This window comes from Ochotona princeps, chromosome 18, assembly GCF_030435755.1.
Source record: "Ochotona princeps isolate mOchPri1 chromosome 18, mOchPri1.hap1, whole genome shotgun sequence".
NCBI classification, from domain to species: Eukaryota; Metazoa; Chordata; class Mammalia; order Lagomorpha; family Ochotonidae; genus Ochotona; species Ochotona princeps.
This window is the reverse complement of record NC_080849.1, coordinates 44,791,679-44,812,976: the sequence shown is the minus strand read 5'-3', so window position 1 is coordinate 44,812,976 and position 21,298 is coordinate 44,791,679. Positions and strand designations below refer to the sequence as shown.

Sequence of the window (21,298 nt, the reverse complement as noted above, 5' to 3'; positions counted from 1 at the left end):
CAATTTGCTCCTGAAGATGCTGCCTGCTATGAACCATGCAGGAACTAAAGTCTGAATAATCACACTATCTGGCACTGCATTGTTTGGACAGTACACTTAACATCATGCTTCCATTTGCTTTATCTAAGCTGCTGCGTGCAGCCCGAGTTCCTCCCTGCCTTCTAAGAGGCATGTGAAGAAGAGATCCAAATAACACTGCATGGCGCAGCTGCCATTGCTAGCCTTTTGATTTTCTCCCAAAGTTGCTGTTCTGTATGCTTTCTGAATGTAAGGAAGTGTGCCTTTATCCCTCAAAACAGTGAATGAGGAATCTAAGGAAAATGCAAAAGCAATCCTGAAGAATGGCTACGTGTGTCTTAGAAGCTGGGTCTTCAACAGTTCAACACTTAGACAAACCTTTGAGTAAAGCTGAATGGGTGTGAATCTGTAACAATGAATTCTGCACTGGTGGCAGATGTCTCTCTGTTGCCGGATTCTAGTCAAGGCGTCCTAGCATTGGTCTCCAGAGGCACTGTTCAGGAGAGGTGATTTCAGCCAGAAATCTTCCACATACTTATGTTAGTGACTCAGATGATAAGCACTTAACATCTTGAAAGACAATTGTGATTAGCTCAAGATGTCTTTTTTAACAAATCAGGCTGCTGCAGATAACAGTATATATTGACATTGCAAAATATTGTAATTAAAGAGTAGGCTTAGCAAAGTGCTTTAAGCTGCATTGCTTTGTGTTCTCCATTATTAACTAGCTTTAGGGTAGCTGTTTACTTATGTTCATAGCCATAGCAAATGCAACAAGCCTTTGTAACCAAGAGCTTAATTTTGTTACTTCATTATAATAATTATTGACTAGGGGAAAACATTGTATATCAATTTAAAGGCAAATTTACAGTTTGCTACTTGCTAAATATTCTTTGGCCATTGGGCATATTGCTAATATGCTATGAAGCATTTTAGAAAACTCAGAACATCAGTTTCTGAAAATTTAAGAGAAGCTATTGGCTACCAGATTATTTTTGTAATTATAGTTATAATTGAGCAGCGATAGAGAATGGTTTTTAATTGTCATGGAGTAAAAGATAATTTTACAATGTTACAGAATTTGCTTAAATAAGTTGAGTGTGAAAGAAAAACATTATCCTCTCATCTTACAATGTACCTGACTCATGCTTCTTCTCTTAGTTTCTTGAATGCAAGAACCTTACATCTTTCCTGCCATCCTGATTTGATATCCATTGTTCTTTCCAATGACTAGGCATTGATTACACATGCATAACTACAGATTATACATGCAGAATAGGCACATATTAAAATTACATATAAAACTGCAGTTCTCCAGAGAGATAGAATGTACAGGATTTTTAGTGGTATTAGAGGGACTCATAAGGGGTGTTAGCTCAGGGAAGGTTATGGCAGCCAAGAATTCCTACAATAGGTTATCTGCAAAGTGGAAGCCTGAAGAAGCAGGAGCAATGGCTTCTCCCGAAACCGAAGGTTGAGAAGCCTGTCTTGTAATGCTCAGCTTAACATCAAGACCTAAGAATCCAAGGATCACTGATGTAAGCACTGGAGTTCCAAAGGCCAGAGAGCATGGGACCGTCATGTCCAATGGCAGGAAAGGAGGAAAAGAGAGTGTTACAACACTTCGTGTTCCTTCTGGCTTCCCTGGTGCCAACCAAAGTAAGGTCATTCAGCTCATTGATGTGTGAATCTCCTATGAAGTACCTGGACACACCTAGAAATGGTGCTCGACCACTGGCCAAGGTTTTCCTTAACCCAGTCAAAATAACAACTGTAATGAAGCTTGAACTATGAACTTTGGCTCATTCCTAATTCAAGCCAGTGTTTCCTAAATATTTTTTTTTAGATAACATTATTAAATTCAAAGTTAGTAACATTCACATGACATGCTATCATTTAACAACTCATTACATTTCACTGGCATAAAGCCAGCATATAATGCTCTGTGAGGGCAGGAAGTTTTCAGCTAGCAGATCTGGCAGTACCATTTCATATTTTTTAAAGAAATTTTATTTGTTTATTTGAGGGGGAGAGAGACTATGAATGTTTCCAATTCATCCATTCATATCCCAATATCTCAGTGCATATGATGGACGTTGCTGATCAAGGCAGGAGCTGGGAACTGGATACAGGTATCCCCAGGGTGTGGCATGAACCCAAATCTGTGCTGTCTGTGCTGCTTCCCAGGGGCCTCTTCACAGGGAGCTGGGAGAGGTTCAGTACCTGAGTCCTGATAAGGACGTGGGCATCATATCCCATGTCTTAGCTGCTATATCAGACACTGAAAATACAGCTGTATTAGATTGTTGGTTTTTTTATGGAAAAACCATAAAACCCCAGGTTTATGATTGTTCTGCCTCTGTTATCAATTTGCTGTGTGATCCTTGATATGCCACCTGCTCTCTCTGTGCCTTTTGTAATTATGACATGCAGACATTATACCTCATGGGTGATGGATTCCAATCCATAATTGAAAATGTACAATTCATTGGTTTGAAATTAGCACCGTGAATGTGGGATGTGCCTGGTTGGAAACAGAATTGTGGTTTATGTCCATGGATCCAGCATTGCCAGTTGGCATATATGACAGGCTTGTTGTTAATGTTTTGGTCCCTTTGGCAACTAAAAATTTGGCTGTTATTACTGAACTAGTCACCAACTTGATTAAAAAGTAATAAACCCTCTTTCATAATTCGGCATGGAAAATTGATTTTTAACAATAAACAAAACAGTATAGCAGGAAAGAGTGAAGTGCAGCAAAATCATTTTTGTTATAGATTTTAGATGTTGCTCTTGAATTTTCTGAGAACTTCTTTATGTATGTCTTCATTTAGACGTCTCACTGCAAATTGGGTAAACATATCCAAATGAATTAATTTATTTCAAGTTCCAGAGACATGCTTGGTTTGATATAAAAAAATTTATCAAAAGGTATCAGTGAATTCACAAAAGGTGAATCTGTGTTTGGCTTGCAGACAACTCTTGTCTGCATCATGACACCTTCATTTGCCAGCTGTAAAAATTGAGTTCATTCTTACTATCTCTGCATCTTCTATAAAATGATGACAATAATAACTCTAGTACATTGAACAATTGTGAATTTCCAATGAAATTGCTTAGAACCATGTTTGGTGTACAGTAAGCACCTGATACATTTAACTATTTTGATTACATTCCAATACACTCATTAAGAGGAGCAAAAATTGAGAAAAAATATTGGTATCAGTCAACCTAGGGACTGGAAGGAACGCAAGAGGAAATCAGTAAGGCCACAGAGATTGTGATGGCTTTAATACTTTTGTTTTAATTTTAGAAAACTGTAAAAAGTTTTCTCCTTGGACTTTTTTTGTGCGATAAGGTCATTTAGTCCTGACAAATGCTCTTTTTAATGTCTTCACCACCTTTGTAGAGGTATAATTGAGATTTTTAAAAAACTGCACATATATATCATGGGATATGATGAGTGTGGACATGTAAGTGCAAAAGTTCCTACATATTTGTATTTTGTGGAAAACTATGCATATATTTTGAAATTTGGGAGCACCAAAATAAAATTTACTTCTTAATTCCAATTTTTAGAGAATTTTTGAAGTACGCAAAAATGCTTTTTGTAGAATATAAATATCTCTCAAAAATGTCTTCCATTTTACACCAGTGTGGAAAATCTTATAACAGTGATGCTTTTCTCTGACCCAGCTTAATATTTGACCTTGCGGGCAATGGCATGTCAAGTGGAAAATTAAAATTAAATTAAGTTATAAATGTAGTTAAATTAAAAACTAAAGGATGTCTCAGAGAGGTTGACTTCAATTACTAATCTTGGTCACATGTCCAAGAAGTCAGTTCAGTAATGGACAGAAGACTTGAGAACAATAAAGAACTGATTAATTTAGTTTGTAGTTGCACTAGGATTTGCCGAAGGAGGTGGTCCATTTCCAAAAACCTATCTGTAATACTTAAATGCTTGAAGCACTCACTAACATCTGTGCCAGTTCATTACAGTGATGAATGTTAATGGCTATATAATTTATGGGACCCGGGGCAAAATGGACATGTAAAAGAAAAGAACATATCCAGAAAAGAGGAACAAAGGTTCCCGCAAGATAGCAAAGTCTAAGACTGTTGTGTTTCTTCTCTGAACTTCTCATAATAGTTTTTGTTTTGTTTTTAAAGATTTACATATTTTCTTTGAAAGGGTAGATTTATTGGTAGAATGAGAGACAGAAAGATCTTCCAGCTGCTGGCTCATTCCCCAAATGGCCATATCCACCAGAGCTGAACCAGTCTGAAGCCAAAAGCCAGGAGGTTTTTCTGGGTGTACCATGTGGGAACAGAGTCCCAAAGCTTTGGACCATTCTCCACTGCTTTCCCAGGCCATAAGCAGGGTGTTAAATCAGAAGTGGAGCAACCTGGGCTTCAACTGATGCCCATATGGGATGCCTGCACTTAGAGGTGGAGGATTAGCAAGTTGAGCCATTGCTTCTGCTCATCATGGCAATTTTCATTAAATAGTGAACATTGCTTCAAGTTTTTAGAGATGTAAATTAAGATGTTTTATTACGTATTTATCATATACAAAGAAAAATTAAAAAAATCGAAAAAATATTAGAGAATGTATTCATCAGTGATCCATGTGTATGTCATTTGTATCAGAAGAGTGGAAATACTACCCCCCCAAAAAAACTGAATTGTTATTTCACTTCTGAATTCACACATATGTATGCCAACAGTCTCTTCTTTGAGCTAATTAGTGAATAAGGAAGAAATAAAAAGTAAGCAATTCACTATGGATTCCCATTCTCTTTCCTTTCTGTAATGATTTTCAGCCCAAAGGATTGGATCGTAAAAGTTAATGGCTGGGCCCGGCGGCGTGGCCTAGCGGCTAAAGTCCTCACCTTGATCCCATATGGCCGCTGGTTCTAGTCCCGGCAGCTCCACTTCCTCTCTGTCTCTCCTCCTCTCAGTATATCTGACTTTGTAATAAAAATAAAATAGATCTTTAAAAAAAAAAAAAGAGGTATGTCAATACCATTGTAGGCTTCAGAGGATTGCTTCCAGAACTTTCAGACCTTAAGGCAAATACATTCCCTTAGTGTATGCTTGACCTACTTGAATGATCATCTTTGTTATGTTTCTTCACCTTCTTCATCTCGAACGACTACTAATCATTGCTAAAAGGGCACATTGCTAAAAGATAAAGTCAAAAATTAAATATGTGAGATCCAGGAGATTTGAGGGAAGTTGAGTGACCTTTTAAATCCTTGAAATAATTTCTGTTCTGTGTTTCTTTTTTTTTCTTTTCTGTCTTTCAGCTCTTGTTCAAACTAAAATGCCGCTAGCCAGCTGAAAGTTCTTTCATGACTCATAAAGTGCTATTGCCATTTTTACCCTTTTAATTAAAAGATTTATGTGTTTTTTAAAGAAAGACAGATTTACACAGAGAGACAACAAGAAAGTTCTTCCATCCACTGGTTCACTCTGCGAATGGCCACAATGGCTGGAGCTGAACTGATCTAAAACTAGGAGCTTGCTTCCAGGTCTCCCATGTGGATAGAGGGTCCCTAGGCTTTGGGACATCCTCTGCTGCTTTCCCGGCCATAAATTAGGAGATGGATGGAAAGCAGAGTAACTGGACCTTGAACTAGCAGCATTTGGGATGCTAGTGCTTTGAGCAGAGCATTGTTAGCCCATGGAGCTATAGCAGCAGCCCCTATTACACTTTTTTTTCATTATTGGAAAGCCAGATGTACAGAGAGGAGGAGAGACAGAGAGAAAGATCTCCCGTCCGATGATTCACTCCACAAGTGAGTGCAACGGCTGGTGCTGCGCCGATCCGAAGCCAGGAGCCAGGATTTCCTTCCGGGTCTCCTACGTGGTACAGGGTCCCAATGCTCTGGGCCGTCGTCGACTGTTTCCCCAGGCCACAAGCAGAGAACTGGATGGGAAGTTGAGCTGCCAGGATTAGAACCGGCACGCATTGGGATCCCAGCGCGTTCAAGGCAAGGACCTTAACCGCTATGCTTTAGAGCCGGGCCCCCTATTTACACTTTTAATCAGATTTTTTTCTCATGTTTTGAAAACCATTAACATACAAAGGTAGTCCACAAAAATATAAGTACCCTAATAATAAAGGCAGAACAAACAAGGGGATTAAATTACATTCCATTCCTGTGATGTGACTATTGAGCTGTATGATTTTGTTAAACTCCACATAGTCATTTCTATCATGTGAAAATAAGAATACCACTCATTCTTTCTGCTACATTAGAAATATTGTATTTGAAACTGCAGCCAGACCTTTTGCCTGTGTTTCAATGTTGTACATCCAACCATCACCACGGCAAATCTACTTGGCCATGACATCAAAGTTATTATGGTAATAAGACTGAGCTCATTACCTTTCCCCAAGAATTTGTGATGCTGACGTCTTTGTTCCAGTTTCTGTGGCTGGAAACTTTGTTTTTCTTGTTGTCACCACTTTATCTACCAGGAGATGCTGTTGACTTTCACTTCAAAGCTAGTCTAGCATGGGACTTTCCACTCCTCTCCTCCACTGGAGTCTGAGCCAACATTACTTTTCTCCAGCATGGCTGACAAACTCTCCGACTGCCTCTTCACTACCTGCATGTTATGTTTTCCCCAATAGCCATGATGGTCCTTTTGAAACATTCATCATCCCAACTAGAAGATTAGACTTTTGGATTGGCTCATATTCACTCTCATATTGAAAGCTTTTATTTCTTTGGCAGCCTTACGCCCCACCCTACACCCCAGCGTTTTCTCCTTCTCCCATTTCTCTCTGTCAAAAACAAACAAGCACATTCTCATTTTAGGGTCTTACAGTTGGGTTTGTTTTTAAGTTTTATTTATTTTTTATTGGAAACTTACATATACAGAGAGGAGGAGAGACAAAGAGGAAGATTTTCCATCTGCTGATTCACTCCCCATGCTGTGTTCATCCAAAGCCAGGAGCCAAGAGCTTCTTCCTGGTCTCCCACACAGGTGTAGGATCCCAAGGCTTTGGGTCATCATCCACTGCTTTCCCAGGGGAGCTGAATGGGAAGCAAGGCTGTTGGGATTAGAACCGGCGCCCATATGGGATGCTGGCATGTGCAAGGTGAGGACTTTAGGCACTAAGGCTACTGTGCCAGGCCCTTAAAATTGGATTTTTCCTTTGCCTAGAGCATACTTCCCTTATGAGTGGCTAACTCTTTCACATCATTCAAATTTTTGATCGCATCTCACTGCAAGTGAGCTGTTTTCCCCTGCTGTTAACAACATACCAGAGTGTAGGTAAAGACCACAGTTGCAGACACTCAGGGGCCTACCATCAGTTTTGGCTCAGCTCCAATGAGGACCTCACAGCCAAGAATGCCACACTGGTATGAGCACATGCAGGAAGGAGAAAGCTTGTTGAGAAGCAAGAAGCCAGGGAGAAGGAAAAACCAGTTTTTCTCTTCTGTGAATACCCAATTTAATAGCTAATGAAGACACTATGAGAGCTTCGTTAATTCCTTCCAAGAGCAATGCACATAATGAGCCAATGGCCTGCCACCATCTCTTAACGTTACCATACTGGGAATTAACCTTCAACAGGTAAAGCGGTAAGGGACCCTCTCATGCCACGTCTAAACCATAGCCACTTCTCTCAACTTGTCACACTTAGCAATGCATACATTTCCGTTGCCCTGACCTCAGTCTCTTCTTCTTGTATCTCTTTTTCTATCCCATGTTTAACAGTCTAAATTACTCTCTAATTTACTGTTTTACCATGCTTACTATAATGAAATTTAATGTTAACTGTTGTATTCCCAGTCCATAAGTAGTGTTGTCATAATATAGAAATTTAATAATACTTGGTAGAATTCTTAAGATGAATGAATAAGTGAATCCTTTCATTTAGTTTTCAAGCTAACCTGGCTAAGGTTAGTCATTAAATGTTTTGCAAATAAAGATGTTGAAACTCAAACTTTGACAGGTTAGAAATCTGCTAAGAGAGCCGAGATGAAAACATATTTCTTCAATACGAACATTTTCTACTTTCTTGAACTTCAAAACACTACACTTTATGAAAATACAGATACTCCATAAAAGGCAGTGCCTTTATAGTTTGTATTCCTTTTTCTCCATGCTTTCAATCAAAAAATGTTAAACAGAACTTTTAGAATAGTGTAATTAAGAACATAAGAATGCAGAATAGGATGAAGATAGATTCAAACAGATGGAGAAGGATTAGCTGCAGAGAGGGTGTGATCCTGGGAAGCAGGAGAGGACAAGCCTGTGGTAGAGGGATGCCTGGAGACCCATGGGCATGGGGAAGCAGCAGAGACAGCAAAGTGGTGCTGTAGTGAACAGATACGCCATGGATGATCAGAGCTCTACTGGCAGCCAGGTGGGAAGGGGAGTTTACTGGAAAATGAGGAGGTAAACCCAGACATAGAACTCTGGTTACTGCTGATTTGATTGATCCAATCATGAGCGAAAGCAGAGTTACACAGCCCTAGCAGATATGTGTGGAAACAGGATGGATTTCACAGTCAAGACTCCCACCAGTGCCACATCAGGCACCATTTTAACTTCTGTGACAAAGGCTCTGTGAGGTACAGCAGTGAGCTGATCATGTGCTAAGCAAGGGAGAACTCACTTTGGGCTTAATGCTGGTCCAACTGGATTTACTTCAGAATTCCACCAAACATGTCAAGAAAAAACTTACCCCAATCCTCCACCAGCTACGGAAAACAATAGAAAGAGTGTCGGTCCTTCGCCACTCTTTCTGTGAAAATAACATCACCTTAATACAAAAGCCAGATAAAGACACAGCAGAGAAAGTGAACTGATATCCCTGATGAACATAGGCACAAAAATCCTCAACAAAACACTAGCCAGTAGAATCCAGCAATACATTCGAGAAAATCATTCATTCAGACCAGGCTGGATTTGTTTCTGGCATGCAGGGATGGTTTAACATATGCAAAACAATAAATGTGATACAACACATCAACAAATTGAAGAATAAAAGTCATATGATCATATCATGAATTTTTTTTTAATTTTAAATGTAATGTAACTAATGTGTATACACTAATGTTTATACAGGTTTATACACTGGCACAAAAATGAACACTATAGAAACAGAATAAATATTATTCAGTCAGTAAAATAACATTGAAGTATGATAATTTGTACTTTGGAACATTATAGAAACAAAATTGAGATGGCACAATACAATTGAGTAGTATATAAATAATTTCAAAAACACATATTTTTAAAGTACAGCCTGTCTTAAAGGTTATGAACCCATGAATGTCACTAGGAAAAAAAAAAAGAAACAGTTAAAAGAGCTAAGATGGTTTCTACTTCAGCTTCCATGTGGATGGGTGTCTTTCCTTCTTCATTCTCCACGCTTTTCCAGTACTCACTCTTTCTGCCTGTCTGGAAAAAGATGAGCAAGTAACTATCCATAACCCTTTCATCTGAACAGCACTGCAAGCCTCTAGTCCTTGAGAATGGGCTCTGACTGGGTAAATACCTATACAGTCCTGGCAGCATTGGCCAGGAATGAGGCCACATTATGCAAACAACCATGAAAGGACACCTTTGACAAAGCAGGATAGGGAGTGCTGGAGAGACCTTAGAGAAATGGTTCAGCAGGTACCCCAACAGTAAGTGACATTAGAAACAATTCACAAGTGAGTCAAACAGCTCAAATTTCTATTTCTCAACTTTCATGTTTGTAACTGCAATGACACTATGAATGAGAAATCTTAGCGTCTTTTCACACAGTTACAGTCTACTTGTTCTTGTTTGTCTTAGGAACAGGGACACAGAAAGAGATAAAATGAGGAGCACATGCACAGAGAGAGAGAGAGAGAGAGAGAGAGAGAGCATCCGTTTCCTGGTTTACTCCCCAGGTTCCCAGAGGGAGCAGTGTGGGTGACCACAACAGGCAGTGCTGGGCCAGACCGAAGCTAGGACTGGGAGTTTTAACCTGGTCTACCACGTGGATTTCAGGTGCCTAACTTCATTCATGTTGTGCCGCTTTTCTCAGGTCATCAGCACTCAGTTGACTGGAATTGGATCAACCAGGACATGAACCAGTGAGAATATAAGATGCCAGCTTTGCAGCTAAAAGCTTTACCACTAAATCATAACCCTGGACCTTATCAATATTGGTGACTTCAAGACAGGAAAAAAAAAAAAAGAGGGACTCTTGGAAGTAAGGAAAAGACAGAAATTCATGGAAGAAAAATCACCAAAAAGTAAATGCCTTAGGTGAATCAGTTCCCTTGTCTCAATTTCCTCATTTTTATAATGAGAGGACTAGACAAGAATCAATAGTTTTCCCAACCTATTTGATGGGAAGAATTAGCTGAGAGTATTTTTAGAATGAAGATACTCTGGATTCAACCATGAACATTCTGACTTAGAAGATCTTGTGTAAAATCCTATAATTAGTATTTTCAGCTTTCCAGAGCTGATAAAGTTGAAGACACTTGCTAGTGTTCCTGGTGTTAAAAGTTTAAAAAAAAAAAAAAACTTTTCTCCCCGTAATTATATGATATGAAATACTTCATTTGTTGGGGGGATCAGCATAATGGCACAATGAGTGAAGTCACTGCAGGTGAAGTTGGCCTCCCATGTTGCCTGCCTGCTCCATCCAGCCTAGTTACCTGCTTAGGCACCTGAAATAACAGCAGAATATGGCCCAATTATTTGGGATGCTGACACCAATGGAGGAGACCATGATTAAATTCTTAGCTTCTGGCTTATACCTACGCAGCCCTCGCCTTTAGTCATTTCAAGAGTGAAGCACCAGATAGAAGATCTCTATCTCTCCTCTCTTTTTATGTATGTGTCTCTATATTTGAAATAAATATATAAATCATTTCTAAAAATAAGTAAGTACAGCATGCTGTGCTAGACATATATCTTCATTTCTTTATTTTTTCAACTCGTGTTAGCATTGATATTAATACAAAGAGCAAAATTTCAATGAAATTTCTAGATACAATTCTGAGAAGATTCTGTTAATGTCTGGATATCTTTTTTCAAAAATTGCATCATTTTCCATCCAGCGCAATGGCTCAACTGGCTAATCCTCCACCTCCAAATGCCAGGATCTTATTAGGGTACTGGTATGTTTCCCAGCTGCCCTACTTCCCATTCAATTTTCTAGTTGTAGTCTGGAAAAGCAGCAGAGATTGGCGCAAGTCTTTGGGATCCTGTACCCATGTGGCAGGCCTGGAGGAGACTCCTGGCCCTTGGCTTTAGATCAGCTCAGCTCCAGCTATTGCAGCCACCTGGGGAGTGAACTAGAGAATGGAAGATCTTTCTCTCTGAAAACCTGCCTTTCCAATTAAAAGAACATTAATCTTTTTAAAATGTTCTTTTTGGACCTGGCGTGGTAGCCTAGCTGCTAAAGTCCTCACTTTGCATGTGTCAGGATCTCATATGAGCCCCAGTTCATCCCCAGCTGCTCCACTTCCCATCCAGCTCCCCGCTTGGGGCCTGGGAAAGCAGTCAAGGATGACCAAAAGCTGTGGGCCCTTGCACATTCCCCCACCCCCTCCCTGCCTGTGAACACCCCGGAAGGAGCTCCTGGATCCTGGGATCCGTTAGGCTCAGTTCCGGCTGTTGCAGTCACTTGGGGAGTGAAACAGCTGATGGAAGATCTTTCTCTGTCTTTGTAAATCTGGTTTTCTAATAAATAAATCTTTAAGAAATTCTATATAAGAATTGATTTTTCCTTTTATTTTGGAGTGTCTTAGTTCTGTATAAGCAGGAGAAAAAATTCTCTTTGGACTTTTCTGATTGGCTGAAATGTTGAGAAAACAGGATAATAGCCTATAAACCAGGAATCATAATTTTTAAATTTTAACTGAAAGCCTTTTATAATAAAATTTTATTTGATCTTTAAACATGATTCAATAGCTGTGTTTGAAAGTATGATCTCTCCAACATGCAATAAGTGTCATACAAACACAAATACTGTTGAGTTACTTTATGCTTGCATTTCACCATCCACATACCTGTCAGCTTCGTCAGTCTCTAAATATTGCTTTAGCAACTTCTGCAGTGTCGTATTCACCCTGGGCATTTTGAACACCACCTGTTCTTTCTGAAATCAAAAGCTCTGGGTTTCTAAGGGACTGACGTTTCAGAGGACTGGCATGTAGTGATGTTTTTGTCTATTCGCTGTATCAAGTTGATCAAGCTGCATAACCTTTGCTGACTTCTCGTTTTTTTTTTCTGTTATACGAATCCAACATTCACTCGGGCACTAGGGCTCCTAGATAATTAAGAGAATGGTGATATTCAAATAGTTGTTCTCAACTGTAGATTGTCAACTGCATCTCTGCTTAACACTAGGATACATTACTTTCTGGTACTGTTTTGATGCTGTTTTAATGTTAGTTACCTAATTCTACAAAACTATATTGTTTTGAAGAGAATACAAGCAGATGTCTGTGGATACCTACACATGCCCGTGTGTGGGAGTGACAGAAGGCCTTCATTATGTGATCTTCCATGAAGGAAGGAAAGTCATGACTCAACACACAGCATGGGATGTGTTCTGGACCGTCTCCTCCCCCATGAGTTTGGACCTGGTGAAAAGTTCCATTTGGTTGTTTTCCTAAGAAAACACCGTTAATAATTAGGGGTAATGGAATGGCTTAGGCATCAGCAAGCCCAAAGTGAGTCACTTGGGAATATTTTGCAGTGATTCTAATGTCTGCCTGGAAAGAGTGATGATTTCTTGCTTTTGTTTTGTCATTTTTAGTCACAGCTGCATTGTGGCTGATGGTAAAAAGAATACCTAGGAAATGAACACAGCCTTATGTGTATACTATGACAAAATCAGATCATCAGTGCTTGTCTTTTATGGCTTTTAAAACAGATTATAAATAATTGGTAACAAAAATACGTTGTAGAATAACAAGCTTATTTATTAAGTATTATTGTTTTTCACTTTTAGTAATTGACTTTTTCTGAGAAACATAAAATTCCAGGGTGTGATACGACCACCGCTGTGTAAATTTACTCTGAAGCTCTTGACTCACATCATTGAATCTAATGACTGCCAGAACAGCTCTTCTGAAATCATCTTTCAATATCTTTGTGTTAGCCTAATCATTACATCTAATTATGGTCTTGTTGTTTCAGAGAAGCTGAACATCACGAATCAAGAGTGACATCAGGGTTAAAAAGAACAAAATAAACAGACGAAAAACAAACTTAGAACAAACCTGCAGTTTGGATCTTTACCTGCTTTGCATGAAAGAGAAATGGAACATTGATCATCAAAGGTAAAACTGTCTCCTTTCTCCTGATAAATTCCTTTGCTACCATTTCCTCATCAGCCAGCTTAGTAAGCAATGCCTCTCTCTCTTTTTTTAAGTAGGGTAGTATGCTTGTGTTTAAACATAAGTATTTCAGGCCTGTAATTCTAGACATAGAAACAGGTGGCTGAGTATAAAGCTTGTGTTTATTTCTTGCTTGTTACCGGTGTAGAATAGGGACCCTACATGTTTTATAGGTTTCATCTGCATTGTGTCTTAAGCATTGCATAGCAGGCAAAGGTTTTTTGGTGAGTCTGAGGGCTATGACGCTGTACGTAAAAGTAAGCCTGGAACTGCAGAAGTAGTTGACATAGTGTTAGCTTTTATTCTTGGCACATTGTACAAACATGCTTTTGTTTGCAACAACGCACTCAACATGCCTTCAATGGACATTGGACACATTGAGTCCATGCTGCTATCTCCACTCCTTTCATTTCCTCAAGTGGTTTTTGAAAGTTAATAAAAGAAATCTGAACAATGTATATGCATCAGGTGCACTACATAAATGACATCAGATCAAGTAGGGATTTGTAGAACTGATTATTTTATAAACTGTGATCTTTGTTTGGAATACTTGCCTGAGACAATGACTCGAGTCTGGCAGTTTATTGGGAAGTTGAACACGCATGTCAAGGGGTATGATCAGTCGGAAGCATAAGCCCTGCTGTGTGGGGTTTACAAGGCCACCACTGTGGGCACTGAGCGCTGAATTCTGCAGTGACCTCAAACAGATGTTACCCAGTGTTTTTGCCTGAAGGCTGTGCAGCAAGAGATATTCTGCATATGACTGGATTTCTCTTAGGGACATACTCCACATTCTTGCTCTGCCATGGCAATGCATAGGGCAGAATCGTAGTCAGCTGCCCCTTGTGGCAGATGCCGTAAAGGTGAGGAGATTCTGAGTGGGTTTGAATGCCTATTGCTGCAGTTGAGGATAAAATCAGAGGGATGACCCAGGAATGTGAAGCAGGGAACCCACAATGCCTGTTACCCTCCCTCTTACTGTATCACACATCATAGCATCTTCTTTCTAAATGGAGCATTTCTGAGAAGAGAAAGTTTCGGAGTTAAAACACATTAGCATATCCAAAAAATATATCCAAATATCTTGGAAGCAGGCTGACTTCAATTTGAAAACTAATTCAGTAGATTGTACCTGTTCATGTGGGAAAAATGCATCTTTGCCCAAAAGTATTTGAGATGTTATATAAAAGGAGGAAAGTATGACCAACATTTGGAATGATGTAAATGGAAAAGGTTGATCACACAAAAGTAGATTGGGCAATTGATTGCAGGAGAGGGGAGGAAAAAAAGTTTAAATTAGCATGGAATAACAGGTACCCAACTTATTCATATATATATATATGAATAAGTTCTAATGTTCCATAGCACTTTAATTCAACAATTATAGATTTTACAAAGAACTAGTAGGGTTTGAAGGTTTCCAAAATAAAGATAAGTGTTTGAGGACAAGAAAATGTTAATTATCTTAAAATGATCATTGCAGACATGTGTCAAATTATTAGTTTATATGCATAAATATGTATATTATGTTCATTAAAAACACTTAAAAATTTTAAAGAAATATGACATTTCATCATATTTTTACTTATTACTGTATAGTATATCATATACAAAGTTTTTTGTACAAAAAATATATTATTGTCTTTCCTATTTAGAAATAACCCTAGTATCAGTGGCAATTTTTGTATGAAATATGTGGCTTAAATCATGAATACCTGGGTATGAGGGCAGAGGGGCAGTCAGCTTGAAAAATGTGTGTATTAAAGTCAGATTTTTTTTCAAATAAAGTTTGATAAAGGTTGGATATATGGGTTGTGGAAGATCATAAGTTCAGCTGAAGCAGATATTTGGTAATTCTCTATGAACCAGCTGTTAAATTCAAAACAAATGAGCAACAGCAAGCATTTAAACTGATGCCCATGGATGTGCATATTTCTTGCGAAGGAAAGAAACACAGATGGGAAAGTGAGAAAATTGTAGGATGGGAAGCCAGGACAGAAGTGATAGAGGATAAGACAGAAACCCAGGGTGGGTAGACAGAACGGAGCTGTAGGATGAAGGAATTCATGACAAGGAAGAGATGATGCTTAGAATGCCCCACATGCAGAGGGAGGAATGACCCCAGTTAATGAGGGATGTGACCACCAACCCCTGAGTTGCCTAAGGGACCCTCGTTCCTTATATCTGCTTCCCTGCAAAGTGGAACTGCCTTTCATTGGCTTCTTACCTGCAGTCAGCTCCAAAGACTTCATAAATATCAGCTCTAATCATATCTGATTTTCCCCCAGGAAACATCCTTTGATTTACCACTACATTGTTGTCTGAACTCTTAAGTCAGGCATGCAAAGCCTGTCACTTTAAGTTTGCAGTTTCATTTCTTATTCCTTGATTTTGGGTTCCAGTGCTGTAGCCCACTGCCTATAACTCTCAATTCTTTCATTATGATAATGATGATTATTTTCTGTATCACAGCTTTGTAGGCATGGGAATCCTACCTCCCTCTTTGTTTCTTCCCTCCCCATTTTTCCCTTCTGTCATTTTTCCCATATTATCATAGTAGTAGCATCCTTTAGTAACAGTTACAAGTTTAATATTCTGGTATTTAAGTGTTTCATGGCATTGTAGGGATAAAGAGGTAAAACATCTAATAATTTACCACCGAAGTATATTTAAATATTTCACTGGGAGTCCTTCTTTTATTCTAGGGTATAAGCACGTACTGCAATGCATATTCACTTCCTGGTATGCTGATCTCTATTATACAAGTCATCTGTATGAGAATGCATGTGTATAATTGATTATACACACATACACATAGTGTTTTGCGTGAAAGTTATATCAGAGAGAACATATTATATTTGTCCTTTTGGACTGGCTTATTTCATGGAGCATGTTGATTTCCAGTTGGGACCGTTTTGCTGCAAATGGTAGAATTTCATTCTTCTTAACAGATGTATAGTATTCCACATGGTAGATGTACCAGTTTCTTTATCCATTCATCTGTTGATGGGAATCTAGGTTGTTTCCATGTCTTCACCGTGTTGACTTATGATGCTATAAATATAGGGTTGGAGGTCACTTTCTCATATTCAGATATCACTTCATTTGGATATATTCTCAGGAGTAGATATCTGGCTCATATGGTAGACCAATTCTCAGTTGTACTTCCATAGTGGCTGTACTAGCCTACACTCCCACCAACAGTGGATTAGGGTACCTTTTCCCCTACATCCTCACCAGCAGTTGTTGTTCGCTGATTTCTGTATGTAGGTCAGTTGCACTGGAGTTAGGTGGAACTTCTATGCGGTTTTTATTTGCAGTTTCCTAATAGCTAGGGAATCTGAGCATTTTTTTCATATGTCAGTTAACCATTTGAATTTGTTCTTTTAAAAGCTGCCTACTCATTTTTTTTTTGCTTGTTTCTTAACAGGGTGTTTTGTTTTGCTGTCCTTGAGTTTCTGAAGCTGTTTGTAAATTCTGGATATTAGTTCCCTGTCTATTGTGTAGTATGTAAAGATTTTCTGGCATTCTGTTGCTTGTTTCTTTGCTTTGTTGATCATTTCCTTAGCTGTACAGAAGCTTCTTAGATTGATGTAGTCCCATTTGCTTATTTTGGCTTTGACTGCCTGTGCTTATGGTGACCTTTTTAAAGTATTTACCAACGCCTATATCTTGCAGAGCATTTCATATGTTTTCTGCTAATTGTTTGGTCAGATCTGGATACATGTTTAGTTCCTTGGTCCATTTACAAGCTTTTTTATCTAAGGTGAAATATGGAAGTTTTGCTTTTTGCTTCTGCAAATGGATATCCAATTATCCCAACAGCATTTGTTGAAGAGACTAACTTTCTCCCTGGTTATTTGCAGTTCTCTTGTCAAACATTAGTTGGCTGTACATGTCTGAGTTTACTTCTGAGATTTGTTCTGTTCCATTGATCCTCCCTGTTTCTGTACTAGTACCAGATTGTTTGATGACTATTGCCCTGCACTATGTCTTGAAATCTGGGTTGTGTTCCCTCCAGCTTTATTGTTATTGTTCAAGATAGGTTTGGCTGTTCATGGTCTCTTGTGTTTCCAGATGAATTTTTTTGCATTGCCTTTATTAGCTCTGAGAAGAATGTTGTCGAGATTGCATTGAATCTGTTATTTTTGGTAATCTCGACATTTTGATGATGTTGGTTCTACTGATCCGCAGGCATGTTGAGAAATTTTTTCCTCCATTTTCAGTGTCTTCTTTTATTTCTTTCTTTACTATTTTGAAATTTTAGTCACAGTGGTCTGAATTCTGCAGTTGACCAAATCTCCCAAGTGACTTTGAACCTTTGTGATTCTTGAAGAATCTGAATTTCTCACAAGTTCCCAGTAGGTGTTGATCTTAGTTGAAGATCAGTCGCAGGAACAGGCATTAGGTAGTGCAGATGCAAAGGATGCCTGCATCCTATGGAAGCTCTGATTCTGCCTGGAGTCAGATTCCCCCTTCAGGCTTTGAACTCCAGCTGCCTGCTAAAGTAAACCCTTAGAAGCAGAATGATGGTTCCAATAACAGGATCCCTACCATCTACAGGGAAAACTGGATGAAGTTCCTAGCTCCCAGCTGCAGTCTACCACAGCCAGGCTGTTGCAAACGTTTGGGAAGTGAACCATCAGCATGGAGCCATCTCTCCCTCTCGCCTTCTCTGTCTCTAAGAAAACTCAAATGTGATAAAAATTTTAAAACTGTTTAAAAATAAAAAGCAGCAGTGTTTCCAGTGTTCTGATCCAATACTACCTTAATATATAGAATGTCTAGCTATGCATTTTTGGTGCATTGTTTTCTATCCCTTACTGTCTTACAGTTTCTGGGGGCTCAAAAATATGTGTTGGATGAAAGTAAGAAACGACAATGAAATCATGGTATGAGTTGATTTCACAGGAAACTTAACTCCTTACAGGAAACCACTGTAGCATGTGCCATAAGGAGACATTGCTTTCCTCTACATGGAAGCCTCTTCATTGTATAAGACATACTTTATACATGGGATATTTATTGGGTAGAATGAACTTTCCATATTCAATGCCTGAGCATCACAGTACCGACACAATTGTGCTCTTCAAACAGTGAAGTTTTTCACAAATGACTTTGTGCTGTTTGATTGAGAACAACAGGAGGAAATGTCATTTATATCCTAGACAAATTGTACATTTTACTTTATAATAGAGCCATTGGGTATGTGAAACTAGGAAATCACATCTGTTTAATAAATTCCTTTGCAAATGTCTCTTCTAGAGTTTAAATTTTGCAGCTGCAGCATAATTTGAATGTTTATTCACATTTAGGACAATTGTGCTTTCTTGCATTCAGATGTGTTCATGTATCAACGTTGCCCATTTTCTCCTTGCCTCTTTTATTTGCATACATCATCCCATGATTGGCTTGATAAATTTATCCTACTTTACTTACTAAAATAACTGTTCCTGCTGTTTTCTGCCTACTCTTTGATTTATTCTAGAAGTTGTGCTTGGTGCCTACTTTTAGAGTTCAGTGTACAATTTATTCTGTATGTTTTTACACCAAGTTCCCATATACATTTTTCTGTGATGGATTTTGTAGTAGTCACTTCTGTTATACACCAGGCAAAATTCTACAGTGATATACAGTAGTACTGCCAAAACGTTGTGATAACATAAGATAAAAGATACATTTTGGGGGTACAACACTTTAAACTGCTGCCTTCTAACAGTCCATAAGAGCCCCTGTGCAAGTTTTGTCTCATTTTTGGCTCACCTGCCATCCACTTGAGAAACACCATGGAGTCATAGGTTCCTAACTTGAGGCTGCACCAGTCCCAGCTGTTGCAGCCATTTGCGTAGTGAACCAGGTGATCTCGATCTCTCTCTCTCTCTCTCTCTCTCTCTCTCTCTCTCTCTTTCCTTCTCTCCTCCCTCCCTCCCATTCTATGTGTGTGTATGTGTGTGTCTCTAAATATGCCTTTAAAATATGTATTTTTGAAAAATAAATTTTTATGATAAACCTTTTGAAACTTAGCCATAGATTTTTTTACAATAAACATTTTACAAGAGTTTTTTAAGAGTCCCCATATGCATACATTTCAAACATTTTTGCGCCAAAACAAGCATAGATTTTAATATATTTTCCGCAAACTTTCCAAAGTGCCCTCCTATAACATGACAGCATATATACTTGAAACTTTATTTTAGAATGCTTTTCATGATTCAGTTTAGTGGTAGAGAATCGAAATTTCTGTTTCATTTTATAGTCTCCCTGATATCAAAGTTTGTGTCCTAATTAAAATGTGAAAGTCCCAGGTTCAATTTTGTTATTATCTTGGCGTACGTCCTTGGCTGAGGCACTTGGCCACATTTACCTTGGTTATAAAAAGAAGGGATTACAAGAAATAACCTCTGGGATTCTCTCCAGTATCTTCATTTGCAATCTCAGTGTAGAACTCATATAAAACACTTCCAAAATCAGGCCCAGATTGAGCACAGCCAGTTAGCAGAACATATGTGAAGACAGAGATGAAAGGGCAGGATCTTGAATATGGGAAGATGTGTGTTCAGACCCCCATCTCCCACACTTACTGTGTGATCCTGATGAATGTCCCGTAGAACTCTGAGCACCATAGAATCTTCGTAACATGGCAGCAATGTCATCTGCAGGGTTGCTTTAAAGACCTGCGATATTGTCGAAAAAAATCTAGGGAGGCTGTGATTGTGGCTCACCAGGTTAAGCGACTGCTTCTGACACCAGCATCCCCTGTCAGAGTAATGGTTCGATTTCCAGTTGCTCCACTTCTTTTTCAGTCTCCTGCTTATGTGCTGGAGAAAGCAAAAATTGGTTATCTGAGTGCCTTTATTTTTACATTATAATTTTGGAATTGTAAATCAGACGAAGTACAGTTTTGACCAAATAATTGATGTGACACAGTGCCTTATGTCTGTGGCAGTTCAAATATTTGGGAACACTGCTGTTCTTTCTTTATAATCCAAAACATAGGATTAAGCATGATTGTGTGTGGCAGAGAGGCAGACACCATTTGAAGAAAATCACCTTACTTGTTTAATGGTACAATTAGTGTTGAATTAAGCCTGTTAGTATAAAGTAGATTAAAACTCTGTCTTTTCAAAACTAGATGTAAAGAGTGAGAAGGGAGGGCATGGTGGGGCGGGGCACAGAGGACTAAAGGAAATGTTGTAGATTTCTTGTAATGGTTTCTACAGTATTACCAGGCATTTTAATCTATAGGATTACTGTACTGTTACAGTCTATGGGATCGCTGTATGTGGCCCATCTTCAAATGAAACATTATTATGAGGCTGTGAATGTGGCTTGAATGATCTTAAATTACTTCCCTTGAATAGTTGAGACCTGAGAAGCTGATCATGCCCAGTGTCTATTTAATAAATACAAAGACATTCACTGTAGTTTCACAGCCACATCAACTTCATTATTTCCTGAACTCAACTCAGATTCATCCTCTCCCACCTGCTTCCTCTTCTTTTCTGTCTATCTCTCCACCCACCCATTTGCTTAAGTTAGAAACCTGGAGTCAGCTATGAAATCTCTCTTGTCCTCTGCCTTTGTAAATTTGAGTGAATTTCTTGAATGAACTATCATGATAACTACCTGACACCTTAGTCATATAGTTATAGTCAGAGTGAGTTTCTAGATCAAGCTTCTTTCTCATGGGTTTGAATTTCTGGTCACATTCAATTGCTGTTTAGGGTTTTGTTCGTTTTTGCATTTTTTGGTGGAAGTGTTGCTATTGAGCTTAAATACAAGAATAATCAAAAAGTTTTTAAATTCATGCTTAGTCTTTTTGTCACTTCCAAGCATTTTCTGAATATCAACATATGCCTGGATTTCAACATGTTTTTGCATCAAAGTAAACTTGCCTGGTAACTGCATTTTATTGG

General features: G+C 38.7%; 1 protein-coding gene across 4 annotated transcripts in view; it reads left to right on the top strand.

The window, feature by feature from the left end:
- DLGAP1 (DLG associated protein 1) overlaps positions 1 to 21,298 on the top strand; it is a 753,977-nt gene that overhangs the window by 179,226 nt on the left and 553,453 nt on the right. For all 4 annotated transcript variants that reach the window (XM_004579625.2, XM_058676808.1, XM_058676806.1 and 1 more), the window contains exon 2: positions 13,183 to 13,325. The gene's annotated coding sequence lies outside the window, so the exon portion shown is untranslated. The remainder of the gene's footprint in view (positions 1 to 13,182; positions 13,326 to 21,298) is intronic.